We start from the raw sequence: 14,243 nt of genomic DNA on the forward strand, positions 1-14,243 counted from the left end.
GTGATGCTGGAAAGTATGCGCTCTGAGGAACACCCCTTGTGGAAGACTAGTGTCATCGACTCCCTCTGAGGTGACACAGAACCCTGGCTTCTAAAGGGTACAGAAGGGGACAACTAGGACAAGGGTGCTGCTCCACTCTGAGAAAGGAGACTTGGCACAAGGCTCTTGTGTTCTGTGTACACCTGAACGCCAGAGCAAAAGGACAGAGCCTGGTTATGCCAGGTGTTGGTAGTCTACACAGAGTGCATTCCTGTGCGACGCACGCTGCTACAGGGTCGTGGCTGTGTCTGCTGTCATTTGAAAGGCACTGTGAACCCAGGACGCGAGTCTTGTGCCCCGGAATGCAAGGCCCAAGAGGCAGCAACTCTCTTGCAAGTCTTCTTCCCTCATGCATGAGAGCAAACTTCTAAAGCATGCTGTGGATGCAGCAGCAAAGTGCTCTTCACCCCAAGCAGAAAACCTCTGGAAAAGCTCAGCATTCACAGGGAAATCAATGTCAGTTCTGTGACCAAGCCAGGCTTGTCTCAGCATAGTCTCCACAGTCTGGAGGGTGAAACTCGCATACAGCGAAACCCTCTTTACCCAGACTTTCCTTCTGCTCGAGAGATAAGCATGGTTGTGCTTATGGAAAGAGCAATAAGGAGAGGGACTCACCCGTTCACACGCTCCCCAGGAGAAGGTAACGGGAAGGCGCAATACCCGCTTCGGGAGAAGAGAGGAGACGGTGGCTTTGGTGTTGGCAAACAGAAGTAATGCTGGAAAGTATGCGCTCTGAGGAACACCCCTTGTGGAAGACTAGTGTCATCGACTCCCTCTGAGGTGACACAGAACCCTCGCTTCTAAAGGGTACAGGAGGGGACAACTAGGACAAGGGTGCTGCTCCACTCTGAGAAAGGAGACTTGGCACAAGGCTCTTGTGTTCTGTGTACACCTCAACGCCAGAGCAAAAGGACAGACCCTGGTTATGCCAGGTGTTGTTAGTCTACACAGAGAGCATTCTTTTGCGACGAACGCTGCTACAGGGTTGTGGCTGTGTCTGCTGTCATTTGAAAGGCACTGTGAACCCAGGCCGCGAGTCTTGTGCCCCGGAATGCAAGGCCCAAGAGGCAGCAACTCTCTTGCAAGTCTTCTTACCTCATGCAGGAGAGCAAACTTCTAAAGCTTTGCTGTGGATGCAGCAGCAAAGTGCTGTTCGCCCCAAGCAGAAAACCTCTGGAAAAGCTCAGCATTCACTGGGAAATCAATGTCAGTTCTGTGACCTAGCCAGGCTTGTCTCAGCATAGTCTCCACAGTCTGGAGGGTGAAACCCGCATACAGCGAAACCCTCTTTACCCAGACTATCCTTCTGCTCGAGAGATAAGCATGGTTGTGCTTATGGAAAGAGCAATAAGGAGAGGGACTCACCCGTTCACACGCTCCCAAGGAGAAGGTATGGGGAAGGCGCAATACCCGCTTCGGGAGTAGAGAGAGACGGTGGCTTTGGTGTTGGCAAACAGAAGTGATGCTGGAAAGTATGCGCTCTGAGGAACACCCTTTGTGGAAGACTAGTGTCAACGACTCCCTCTGAGGTGACACAGAACCCTGGCTTCTAAAGGGTACAGGGGGGACAACTAGGACAAGGGAGCTGCTCCACTCTGAGAAAGGTGTCTTGGCACAAGGCTCTTGTGTTCTGTGTACACCTGAACGCCAGAGCAAAAGGACAGACCCTGGTTATGCCAGGTGTTGGTAGTCTACACAGAGAGCATTCTTGTGCGACGCACGCTGCTACAGGGTCGTGGCTGTGTCTGCTGTCATTTGAAAGGCACTGTGAACCCAGGACGCGAGTCTTGTGCCCCGGAATGCAAGGCCCAAGAGGCAACAACTCTCTTGCAAGTCTTCTTCCCTCATGCAGGAGAGTGAACTTCTAAAGATTTGCTGTGGATGCAGCAGCAAAGTGCTGTTCGCCCCAAGAAGAAAACCTCTGGAAAAGCTCAGCATTCACTGGGAAATCAAAGGCAGTTCGGTGGCTAAGCCAGGCTTGTCTCAGCATAGTCTCCACAGTCTGGAGGGTGAGACCCGCATACAGCGAAACCCTCTTTGCCCAGACTTTCCTTCTACTCCTGAGATAAGCATGATTGTGCTTATGGAAAGAGCAATAAGGAGAGGGGCTTTGCTGTGGATGCAGCAGCAAAGTGCTGTTCGCCCCAAGCAGAAAACCTCTGGAAAAGCTTAGCATTCACAGGGAAATCAATGTCAGTTCTGTGGCCAAGCCAGGCTTGTCTCAGCATAGTCTCCACAGTCTGGAGGGTGAAACCCGCATACAGCGAAACCCTCTTTACCCAGATTTCCTTCTGCTCGAGAGATAAGCATGGTTGTGCTTATGGAAAGAGCAATAAGGAGAGGGACTCACCCGTTCACACGCTCCTTAGGAGAAGGTATGGGGAAGGCGCAATAACCGCTTCTGGAGTAGAGAGGAGACTTTGGCTTTGGTGTTGGCAAACAGAAGTATGATGGAAAGTATGCGCTCTGAGGAACACCCCTTGTGGAAGACTAGTGTCAACGACTCCCTCTGAGGTGACACAGAACCTTGGCTTCTAAAGGGTACAGGAGGGGACAACTAGGACAAGGGTGCTGCTCCACTCTGAGAAAGGAGTCTTGGCAGAAGGCTCTTGTGTTCTGTGTACACCTGAACGCCAGAGCAAAAGGACAGACCCTGGTTATGCCAGGTGTTGGTAGTCTACACAGAGTGCATTCTTGTGCGACGCATGCTGCTACAGGGTGGTGGCTGTGTCTGCTGTCATTTGAAAGGCACTGTGAACCCAGGACGCGAGTCTTGTGCCCCGGAATGCAAGGCCCAAGAGGCAGCAACTCTCTTGCAAGTCTTCTTCCCTCATGCATGAGAGCAAACTTCTAAAGCATGCTGTGGATGCAGCAGCAAAGTGCTCTTCACCCCAAGCAGAAAACCTCTGGAAAAGCTCAGCATTCACAGGGAAATCAATGTCAGTTCTGTGACCAAGCCAGGCTTGTCTCAGCATAGTCTCCACAGTCTGGAGGGTGAAACTCGCATACAGCGAAACCCTCTTTACCCAGACTTTCCTTCTGCTCGAGAGATAAGCATGGTTGTGCTTATGGAAAGAGCAATAAGGAGAGGGACTCACCCGTTCACACGCTCCCCAGGAGAAGGTAACGGGAAGGCGCAATACCCGCTTCGGGAGTAGAGAGGAGACGGTGGCTTTGGTGTTGGCAAACAGAAGTAATGCTGGAAAGTATGCGCTCTGAGGAACACCCCTTGTGGAAGACTAGTGTCATCGACTCCCTCTGAGGTGACACAGAACCCTCGCTTCTAAAGGGTACAGGAGGGGACAACTAGGACAAGGGTGCTGCTCCACTCTGAGAAAGGAGACTTGGCACAAGGCTCTTGTGTTCTGTGTACACCTCAACGCCAGAGCAAAAGGACAGACCCTGGTTATGCCAGGTGTTGTTAGTCTACACAGAGAGCATTCTTTTGCGACGAACGCTGCTACAGGGTTGTGGCTGTGTCTGCTGTCATTTGAAAGGCACTGTGAACCCAGGCCGCGAGTCTTGTGCCCCGGAATGCAAGGCCCAAGAGGCAGCAACTCTCTTGCAAGTCTTCTTACCTCATGCAGGAGAGCAAACTTCTAAAGCTTTGCTGTGGATGCAGCAGCAAAGTGCTGTTCGCCCCAAGCAGAAAACCTCTGGAAAAGCTCAGCATTCACTGGGAAATCAATGTCAGTTCTGTGACCTAGCCAGGCTTGTCTCAGCATAGTCTCCACAGTCTGGAGGGTGAAACCCGCATACAGCGAAACCCTCTTTACCCAGACTATCCTTCTGCTCGAGAGATAAGCATGGTTGTGCTTATGGAAAGAGCAATAAGGAGAGGGACTCACCCGTTCACACGCTCCCAAGGAGAAGGTATGGGGAAGGCGCAATACCCGCTTCGGGAGTAGAGAGAGACGGTGGCTTTGGTGTTGGCAAACAGAAGTGATGCTGGAAAGTATGCGCTCTGAGGAACACCCTTTGTGGAAGACTAGTGTCAACGACTCCCTCTGAGGTGACACAGAACCCTGGCTTCTAAAGGGTACAGGGGGGACAACTAGGAAAAGGGAGCTGCTCCACTCTGAGAAAGGTGTCTTGGCACAAGGCTCTTGTGTTCTGTGTACACCTGAACGCCAGAGCAAAAGGACAGACCCTGGTTATGCCAGGTGTTGGTAGTCTACACAGAGAGCATTCCTGTGCGACGCACGCTGCTACAGGGTCGTGGCTGTGTCTGCTGTCATTTGAAAGGCACTGTGAACCCAGGACGCGAGTCTTGTGCCCCGGAATGCAAGGCCCAAGAGGCAACAACTCTCTTGCAAGTCTTCTTCCCTCATGCAGGAGAGTGAACTTCTAAAGATTTGCTGTGGATGCAGCAGCAAAGTGCTGTTCGCCCCAAGAAGAAAACCTCTGGAAAAGCTCAGCATTCACTGGGAAATCAAAGGCAGTTCGGTGGCTAAGCCAGGCTTGTCTCAGCATAGTCTCCACAGTCTGGAGGGTGAGACCCGCATACAGCGAAACCCTCTTTGCCCAGACTTTCCTTCTACTCCTGAGATAAGCATGATTGTGCTTATGGAAAGAGCAATAAGGAGAGGGGCTTTGCTGTGGATGCAGCAGCAAAGTGCTGTTCGCCCCAAGCAGAAAACCTCTGGAAAAGCTTAGCATTCACAGGGAAATCAATGTCAGTTCTGTGGCCAAGCCAGGCTTGTCTCAGCATAGTCTCCACAGTCTGGAGGGTGAAACCCGCATACAGCGAAACCCTCTTTACCCAGACTTTCCTTCTGCTCGAGAGATAAGCATGGTTGTGCTTATGGAAAGAGCAATAAGGAGAGGGACTCACCCGTTCACACGCTCCTTAGGAGAAGGTATGGGGAAGGCGCAATAACCGCTTCGGGAGTAGAGAGGAGACTTTGGCTTTGGTGTTGGCAAACAGAAGTATGATGGAAAGTATGCGCTCTGAGGAACACCCCTTGTGGAAGACTAGTGTCAACGACTCCCTCTGAGGTGACACAGAACCTTGGCTTCTAAAGGGTACAGGAGGGGACAACTAGGACAAGGGTGCTGCTCCACTCTGAGAAAGGAGTCTTGGCAGAAGGCTCTTGTGTTCTGTGTACACCTGAACGCCAGAGCAAAAGGACAGACCCTGGTTATGCCAGGTGTTGGTAGTCTACACAGAGTGCATTCTTGTGCGACGCATGCTGCTACAGGGTGGTGGCTGTGTCTGCTGTCATTTGAAAGGCACTGTGAACCCAGGACGCGAGTCTTGTGCCCCGGAATGCAAGGCCCAAGAGGCAGCAACTCTCTTGCAAGTCTTCTTCCCTCATGCAGGAGAGCAAACTTCTAAAGCTTTGCTGTGGATGCAGCAGCAAAGTGCTGTTCGCCCCAAGCAGAAAACCTCTGGAAAAGCTCAGCATTCACTGGGAAATCAAAGTCAGTTCTGTGCCAAGCCAGGCTTGTCTCAGCATAGTCTCCACAGTCTGGAGGGTGAAACCCGCATACAGCGAAACCCTCTTTCCCCAGACTTTCCTTCTACTCCTGAGATAAGCATGATTGTGCTTATGGAAAGAGCAATAAGGAGAGGGACTCACCCGTACACACGCTCCCAAGGAGAAGGAATCAGGAAGGCGCAATACCCGCTTCGGGAGTAGAGAGGAGACGGTGGCTTTGGTGTTGGAAAACAGAAGTGATGCTGGAAAGTATGCGCTCTGAGGAACACCCCTTGTGGAAGACTAGTGTCATCGACTCCCTCTGAGGTGACACAGAACCCTCTTCTAAAGGGTACAGGAGGGGACAACTAGGACAAGGGTGCTGCTCCACTCTGAGAAAGGAGACTTGGCACAAGGCTCTTGTGTTCTGTGTACACCTGAACGCAAGAGCAAAAGGACAGACCCTGGTTATGCCAGGTGTTGGTAGTCTACACAGAGTTCATTCCTGTGCGACGCACGCTGCTACAGGGTCGTGGCTGTGTCTGCTGTCATTTGAAAGGCACTGTGAACCCAGGACGCGAGTCTTGTGCCCCGGAATGCAAGGCCCAAGAGGCAGCAACTCTCTTGCAAGTCTTCTTCCCTCATGCAGGAGAGCAAACTTCTAAAGCTTTGCTGTGGATGCAGCAGCAAAGTGCTCTTCGCCCCAAGCAGAAAACCTCTGGAAAAGCTCAGGATTCACAGGGAAATCAATGTCAGTTCTGTAACCAAGCCAGGCTTGTCTCAGCATAGTCTCCACAGTCTGGAGGGTGAAACCCGCATACAGCGAAACCCTCTTTACCCAGACTTTCCTTCTGCTCGAGAGATAAGCATGGTTGTGCTTATGGAAAGAGCAATAAGGAGAGGGACTCACCTGTTCACACGCTCCCAAGGAGAAGGTATGGGGAAGGCGCAATACCCGCTTCGGGAGTAGAGAGAGACGGTGGCTTTGGTGTTGGCAAACAGAAGTGATGCTGGAAAGTATGCGCTCTGAGGAACACCCCTTGTGGAAGACTAGTGTCATCGACTCCCTCTGAGGTGACACAGAACCCTCGCTTCTAAAGGGTACAGGAGGGGACAACTAGGACAAGGGTGCTGCTCCACTCTGAGAAAGGAGACTTGGCACAAGGCTCTTGTGTTCTGTGTACACCTGAACGCCAGAGCAAAAGGACAGACCCTGGTTATGCCAGGTGTTGGTAGTCTACACAGAGTGCATTCCTGTGGGACGCACGCTGCTACAGGGTCGTGGCTGTGTCTGCTGTCATTTGAAAGGCACTGTGAACCCAGGACGCGAGTCTTGTGCCCCGGAATGCAAGGCCCAAGAGGCAGCAACTCTCTTGCAAGTCTTCTTCCCTCATGCAGGAGAGCAAACTTCTAAAGCATGCTGTGGATGCAGCAGCAAAGTGCTGTTCGCCCCAAGCAGAAAACCTCTGGAAAAGCTCAGCATTCACTGGGAAATCAATGTCAGTTCTGTGGCCAAGCCAGGCTTGTCTCAGCATAGTCTCCACAGTCTGGAGGGTAAAACCCGCATACAGCGAAACCCTCTTTACCCAGACTTTCCTTCTGCTCTAGAGATAAGCATGGTTGTGCTTATGGAAAGAGCAATAAGGAGAGGGACTCACCCGTTCACACGCTCCCAAGGAGAAGGTATGGGGAAGGCGCAATACCCGCTTCGGGAGTAGAGAGGAAACTTTGGCTTTGCTGTTGGCAAACAGAAGTGATGCTGGTAAGTATGCGCTCTGTGGAACACCCCTTGTGGAAGACTAGTGTCAACGACTCCCTCTGAGGTGACACAGAACCCTGGCTTCTAAAGGGTACAGGAGGGGACAACTAGGACAAGGGTGCTGCTCCACTCTGAGAAAGGAGTCTTGGCAGAAGGCTCTTGTGTTCTGTGTACACCTGAACGCCAGAGCAAAAGGACAGACCCTGGTTATGCCAGGTGTTGGTAGTCTACACAGAGTGCATTCTTGTGCGACGCATGCTGCTACAGGGTTGTGGCTGTGTCTGCTGTCATTTGAAAGGCACTGTGAACCCAGGACGCGAGTCTTGTGCCCCGGAATGCAAGGCCCAAGAGGCAGCAACTCTCTTGCAAGTCTTCTTCCCTCATGCAGGAGAGCAAACTTCTAAAGCTTTGCTGTGGATGCAGCAGCAAAGTGCTGTTCGCCCCAAGCAGAAAACCTCTGGAAAAGCTCAGCATTCACTGGGAAATCAAAGTCAGTTCGGTGGCCAAGCCAGGCTTGTCTCAGCATAGTCTCCACAGTCTGGAGGGCGAAACCCGCATACAGCGAAACCCTCTTTACCCAGACTTTCCTTCTGCTCGAGAGATAAGCATGGTTGTGCTTATTGAAAGAGCAATAAGGAGAGGGACTCACCCGTACACACGCTCCCAAGGAGAAGGTATCGGGAAGGCGCAATACCCGCTTCGGGAGTAGAGAGGAGACGGTGGCTTTGGTGTTGGCAAACAGAAGTAATGCTGGAAAGTATGCGCTCTGAGGAACACCCCTTGTGGAAGACTAGTGTCATCGACTCCCTCTGAGGTGACACAGAACCCTGGCTTCTAAAGGGTACAGGAGGGGACAACTAGGACAAGGGTGCTGCTCCACTCTTAGAAAGGAGACTTGGCACAAGGCTCTTGTGTTCTGTGTACACCTGAACGCCAGAGCAAAAGGACAGACCCTGGTTATGCCAGGTGTTGGTAGTCTACACAGAGTGCATTCCTGGGCGACGCACGCTGCTGCAAGGTGGTGGCTGTGTCTGCTGTCATTTGAAAGGCACTGTGAACCCAGGACGCAAGTCTTGTGCCCCGGAATGCAAGGCCCAAGAGTCAGCAACTCTCTTGCAAGTCTTCTTCCCTCATGCAGGAGAGCAAACTTCTAAAGCTTTGCTGTGGATGCAGCAGCAAAGTGCTGTTCGCCCCAAGCAGAAAACCTCTGGAAAAGCTCAGCATTCACTGGGAAATCAAAGTCAGTTCGGTGGCCAAGCCAGGCTTGTCTCAGCATAGTCTCCACAGTCTGGAGGGCGAAACCCGCATACAGCGAAACCCTCTTTACCCAGACTTTCCTTCTGCTCGAGAGATAAGCATGGTTGTGCTTATTGAAAGAGCAATAAGGAGAGGGACTCACCCGTACACACGCTCCCAAGGAGAAGGTATCGGGAAGGCGCAATACCCGCTTCGGGAGTAGAGAGGAGACGGTGGCTTTGGTGTTGGCAAACAGAAGTAATGCTGGAAAGTATGCGCTCTGAGGAACACCCCTTGTGGAAGACTAGTGTCATCGACTCCCTCTGAGGTGACACAGAACCCTGGCTTCTAAAGGGTACAGGAGTGGACAACTAGGACAAGGGTGCTGCTCCACTCTTAGAAAGGAGACTTGGCACAAGGCTCTTGTGTTCTGTGTACACCTGAACGCCAGAGCAAAAGGACAGACCCTGGTTATGCCAGGTGTTGGTAGTCTACACAGAGTGCATTCCTGTGCGTCGCACGCTGCTACAGGGTCGTGGCTGTGTCTGCTGTCATTTGAAAGGCACTGTGAACCCAGGACGCGAGTCTTGTGCCCCGGAATGCAAGGCCCAAGAGTCAGCAACTCTCTTGCAAGTCTTCTTCCCTCATGCAGGAGAGCAAACTTCTAAAGCTTTGCTGTGGATGCAGCAGCAAAGTGCTCTTCGCCCCAAGCAGAAAACCTCTGGAAAAGCTCAGCATTCACTGGGAAATCAATGTCAGTTCTGTGACCAAGCCAGGCTTGTCTCAGCATAGTCTCCACAGTCTGGAGGGTGAAACCCGCATACAGCGAAACCCTCTTTACCCAGACTTTCCTTCTGCTCGAGAGATAAGCATGGTTGTGCTTATGGAAAGAGCAATAAGGAGAGGGACTCACCCGTTCACACGCTCCCAAGGAGAAGGTATGGGGAAGGCGCAATACCCGCTTCGGGAGTAGAGAGGAGACTTTGGCTTTGGTGTTGGCAAACAGAAGTATGCTGGAAAGTATGCGCTCTGAGGAACACCCCTTGTGGAAGACTAGTGTCAACGACTCCCTCTGATGTGACACAGAACCCTGGCTTCTAAAGGGTACAGGAGGGGACAACTAGGACAAGGGAGCTGCTCCACTCTGAGAAAGGTGTCTTGGCACAAGGCTCTTGTGTTCTGTGTACACCTGAACGCCAGAGCAAAAGGACAGACCCTGGTTATGCCAGGTGTTGTTAGTCTACACAGAGAGCATTCTTTTGCGACGAACGCTGCTACAGGGTTGTGGCTGTGTCTGCTGTCATTTGAAAGGCACTGTGAACCCAGGACGCGAGTCTTGTGCCCCGGAATGCAAGGCCCAAGAGGCAGCAACTCTCTTGCAAGTCTTCTTCCCTCATGCAGGAGAGCAAACTTCTAAAGCTTTGCTGTGGATGCAGCAGCAAAGTGCTCTTCGCCCCAAGCAGAAAACCTCTGGAAAAGCTCAGTTTTCACTGGGAAATCAATGTCAGTTCTGTGACCTAGCCAGGCTTGTCTCAGCATAGTCTCCACAGTCTGGAGGGTGAAACCCGCATACAGCGAAACCCTCTTTACCCAGACTATCCTTCTGCTCGAGAGATAAGCATGGTTGTGCTTATGGAAAGAGCAATAAGGAGATGGACTCACCCGTTCACACGCTCCCAAGGAGAAGGTATGGGGAAGGCGCAATACCCGCTTCGGGAGTAGAGAGGAGACGGTGGCTTTGGTGTTGGCAAACAGAAGTGATGCTGGAAAGTATGCGCTCTGAGGAACACCCTTTGTGGAAGACTAGTGTCAACGACTCCCTCTGAGGTGACACAGAACCCTGGCTTCTAAAGGGTACAGGGGGGACAACTAGGACAATGGAGCTGCTCCACTCTGAGAAAGGTGTCTTGGCACAAGGCTCTTGTGTTCTGTGTACACCTGAACGCCAGAGCAAAAGGACAGACCCTGGTTATGCCAGGTGTTGTTAGTCTACACAGAGAGCATTCTTGTGCGACGCACGCTGCTACAGGGTGGTGGCTGTGTCTGCTGTCATTTGAAAGGCACTGTGAACCCAGGACGCGAGTCTTGTGCCCCGGAATGCAAGGCCCAAGAGGCAACAACTCTCTTGCAAGTCTTCTTCCCTCATGCAGGAGAGTGAACTTCTAAAGATTTGCTGTGGATGCAGCAGCAAAGTGCCGTTCGCCCCAAGCAGAAAACCTCTGGAAAAGCTCAGCATTCACTGGGAAATCAAAGTCAGTTCTGTGGCTAAGCCAGGCTTGTCTCAGCATAGTCTCCACAGTCTGGAGGGTGAGACCCGCATACAGCGAAACCCTCTTTGCCCAGACTTTCCTTCTACTCCTGAGATAAGCATGATTGTGCTTATGGAAAGAGCAATAAGGAGAGGGGCTTTGCTGTGGATGCAGCAGCAAAGTGCTGTTCGCCCCAAGCAGAAAACCTCTGGAAAAGCTCAGCATTCACAGGGAAATCAATGTCAGTTCTGTGGCCAAGCCAGGCTTGTCTCAGCATAGTCTCCACAGTCTGGAGGGTGAAACCCGCATACAGCGAAACCCTCTTTACCCAGACTTTCCTTCTGCTCGAGAGATAAGCATGGTTGTGCTTATGAAAAGAGCAATAAGGAGAGGGACTCACCCGTTCACACGCTCCTTAGGAGAAGGTATGGGGAAGGCGCAATAACCGCTTCGGGAGTAGAGAGGAGACTTTGGCTTTGGTGTTGGCAAACAGAAGTATGCTGGAAAGTATGCGCTCTGAGGAAAACCCCTTGTGGAAGACTAGTGTCAACGACTCCCTCTGAGGTGACACAGAACCCTGGCTTCTAAAGGGTACAGGAGGGGACAACTAGGACAAGGGTGCTGCTCCACTCTGAGAAAGTAGTCTTGGCAGAAGGCTCTTGTGTTCTGTGTACACCTGAACGCCAGAGCAAAAGGACAGACCCTGGTTATGCCAGGTGTTGGAAGTCTACACAGAGTGCATTCCTGTGCGACGCATGCTGCTACAGGGTGGTGGCTGTGTCTGCTGTCATTTGAAAGGCACTGTGAACCCAGGACGCGAGTCTTGTGCCCCGGAATGCAAGGCCCAAGAGGCATCAACTCACTTGCAAGTCTTCTTCCCTCATGCAGGAGAGCAAACTTCTAAAGCTTTGCTGTGGATGCAGCAGCAAAGTGCTGTTCGCCCCAAGCAGAAAACCTCTGGAAAAGCTCAGCATTCACTGGGAAATCAAGGTCAGTTCTGTGGCCAAGCCAGGCTTGTCTCAGCATAGTCTCCACAGTCTGGAGGGTGAAACCCGCATACAGCGAAACCCTCTTTACCCAGACTTTCCTTCTGCTCGAGAGATAAGCATGGTTGTGCTTATTGAAAGAGCAATAAGGAGAGGGACTCACCCGTACACACGCTCCAAAGGAGCAGGTAACAGGAAGGCGCAATACCCGTTTCGGGAGTAGAGAGGAGATGGTGGCTTTGGTGTTGGCAAACATCAGTGATGCTGGAAAGTATGAGCTCTGAGGAACACCCCTTGTGGAAGACTAGTGTCAACGACTCCCTCTGAGGTGACACAGAACCCTGGCTTCTAAAGGGTACAGGAGGGGACAACTAGGACAAGGGAGCTGCTCCACTCTGAGAAAGGAGACTTGGCACAAGGCTCTTGTGTTCTGTGTACACCTGAACGCCAGAGCAAAAGGACAGACCCTGGTTATGCCAGGTGTTGGTAGTCTACACAGAGTGCATTCCTGTGCGACGCACGCTGCTACAGGGTCGTGGCTGTGTCTGCTGTCATTTGAAAGGCACTGTGAACCCAGGACGCGAGTCTTGTGCCCCGGAATGCAAGGCCCAAGAGGCAGCAACTCTCTTGCAAGTCTTCTTCCCTCATACATGAGAGCAAACTTCTAAAGCATGCTGTGGATGCAGCAGCAAAGTGCTGTTCGCCCCAAGCAGAAAACCTCTGGAAAAGCTCAGCATTCACAGGGAAATCAATGTCAGTTCTGTAACCAAGCCAGGCTTGTCTCAGCATAGTCTCCACAGTCTGGAGGGTGAAACCCGCATACAGCGAAACCCTCTTTACCCAGACTTTCCTTCTGCTCTAGAGATAAGCATGGTTGTGCTTATGGAAAGAGCAATAAGGAGAGGGACTCACCCGTTCACACGCTCCCAAGGAGAAGGTATGGGGAAGGCGCAATACCCGCTTCGGGAGTAGAGAGAGACGGTGGCTTTGGTGTTGGCAAACAGAAGTGATGCTGGAAAGTATGCGCTCTGAGGAACACCCTTTGTGGAAGACTAGTGTCAACGACTCCCTCTGAGGTGACACAGAACCCTGGCTTCTAAAGGGTACAGGAGGGGACAACTAGGACAAGGGAGCTGCTCCACTCTGAGAAAGGTGTCTTGGCACAAGGCTCTTGTGTTCTGTGTACACCTGAACGCCAGAGCAAAAGGACAGACCCTGGTTATGCCAGGTGTTGTTAGTCTACACAGAGAGCATTCTTTTGCGACGAACGCTGCTACAGGGTCGTGGCTGTGTCTGCTGTCATTTGAAAGGCACTGTGAACCCAGGACGCGAGTCTTGTGCCCCGGAATGCAAGGCCCAAGAGGCAGCAACTCTCTTGCAAGTCTTCTTCCCTCATGCAGGAGAGCAAACTTCTAAAGCTTTGCTGTGGATGCAGCAGCAAAGTGCTGTTCGCACCAAGCAGAAAACCTCTGGAAAAGCTCAGCATTCACTGGGAAATCAAAGTCAGTTCGGTGGCCAAGCCAGGCTTGTCTCAGCATAGTCTCCACAGTCTGGAGGGTGAAACCCGCATACAGCGAAACCCTCTTTCCCCAGACTTTCCTTCTGCTCGAGAGATAAGCATGGTTGTGCTTATTGAAAGAGCAATAAGGTGAGGGAATCACCCGTACACACGCTCCCAAGGAGAAGGTATGGGGAAGTAGCAATACCCGCTTCGGGAGTAGAGAGGAGACGGTGGCTTTGGTGTTGGCAAACAGAAGTAATGCTGGAAAGTATGCGCTCTGAGGAACACCCCTTGTGGAAGACTACTGTCATCGACTCCCTCTGAGGTGACACAGAACCCTGGCTTCTAAAGGGTACAGGAGGGGACAACTAGGACAAGGGTGCTGCTCCACTCTGAGAAAGGAGTCTTGGCACAAGGCTCTTGTGTTCTGTGTACACCTGAACGCCAGAGCAAAAGGACAGACCCTGGTTATGCCAGGTGTTGGTAGTCTACACAGAGTGCATTCCTGTGCGACGCACGCTGCTACAGGGTCGTGGCTGTGTCTGCTGTCATTTGAAAGGCACTGTGAACCCAGGACGCGAGTCTTGTGCCCCGGAATGCAAGGCAAACAGAAGTGATGCTGGAAAGTATGCGCTCTGAGGAACACCCCTTGTGGAAGACTAGTGTCAACGACTCCCTCTGAGGTGACACAGAACCCTGGCTTCTAAAGGGTACAGGAGGGGACAACTAGGACAAGGGTGCTGCTCCACTCTGAGAAAGGAGTCTTGGCAGAAGGCTCTTGTGTTCTGTGTACACCTGAACGCCAGAGCAAAAGGACAGACCCTGGTTATGCCAGGTGTTGGTAGTCTACACAGAGTGCATTCCTGTGCGACGCATGCTGCTACAGGGTGGTGGCTGTGTATGCTGTCATTTGAAAGGCACTGTGAACCCAGGACGCGATTCTTGTTCCCCGGAATGCAAGGCCCAAGAGGCAGCAACTCTCTTGCAAGTCTTCTTCCCTCATGCAGGAGAGCAAACTTCTAAAGCTTTGCTGTGGATGCAGCAGCAAAGTGC

The sequence above is a fragment of the Neovison vison genome, chromosome 9 (genome assembly GCF_020171115.1).
Source record: "Neovison vison isolate M4711 chromosome 9, ASM_NN_V1, whole genome shotgun sequence".
Taxonomy (NCBI): domain Eukaryota; kingdom Metazoa; phylum Chordata; class Mammalia; order Carnivora; family Mustelidae; genus Neogale; species Neogale vison.